This window comes from Sinocyclocheilus rhinocerous, unplaced genomic scaffold (assembly GCF_001515625.1).
Source record: "Sinocyclocheilus rhinocerous isolate Xijiao unplaced genomic scaffold, SAMN03320098_v1.1 C35394308, whole genome shotgun sequence".
Classification (NCBI taxonomy): domain Eukaryota; kingdom Metazoa; phylum Chordata; class Actinopteri; order Cypriniformes; family Cyprinidae; genus Sinocyclocheilus; species Sinocyclocheilus rhinocerous.
In genome coordinates, this window is record NW_015749960.1 from 1 (window position 1) to 465 (window position 465).

Genomic DNA, 465 nt, shown 5'->3' on the forward strand with positions numbered 1-465 from the left:
ACAAACCACCTCCCCTTTTAGGACGTCACCCGCTGAACACAAACTATCCTGCCCGCAGAGCCAAGACGAGGAGGAAAAGGAGCGTTCAAATAAAAACACAATGAGGGTTTGATGGTTTTAAATTGGAAGGGAATGGAGGGAGAGAGAAAGAGTTAGTAGTATTAGCGATTAAACTTGAAGGCACTAGAGGAAACAGCAAGAGATGCTAGGTTTGAAGCAAATATGAAACAGAGACGTTTTTTCTTAATTTGGTTTTAAAGAATACCTGAGGAACTCCAATTCTGCGGCAGGCCTCTAGGAAGTTCTCTACATTACGTCGACACTTGGCCATCGTCAGTTTGGGCTGAAAAGAAAGAAAACATGAAGCCGATGCAATCCTATGCACGTACACAAAAACTAAAATAAACCCAGAAAGTGTCTCACCACTGCCGGTGAGGGTACATGGATGCTCGGTATGGATCGGGG

General features: G+C 44.3%; 1 long non-coding RNA gene across 1 annotated transcript; it reads right to left on the reverse strand.

The window, feature by feature from the left end:
- Positions 1–465, reverse strand: LOC107734850 (uncharacterized). The gene is made up of 3 exons (XR_001639189.1): positions 424–465; positions 266–343; positions 1–48 (listed from the first exon to the last, which is right to left on the reverse strand). It is a non-coding gene; the product is annotated as an uncharacterized LOC107734850 (long non-coding RNA).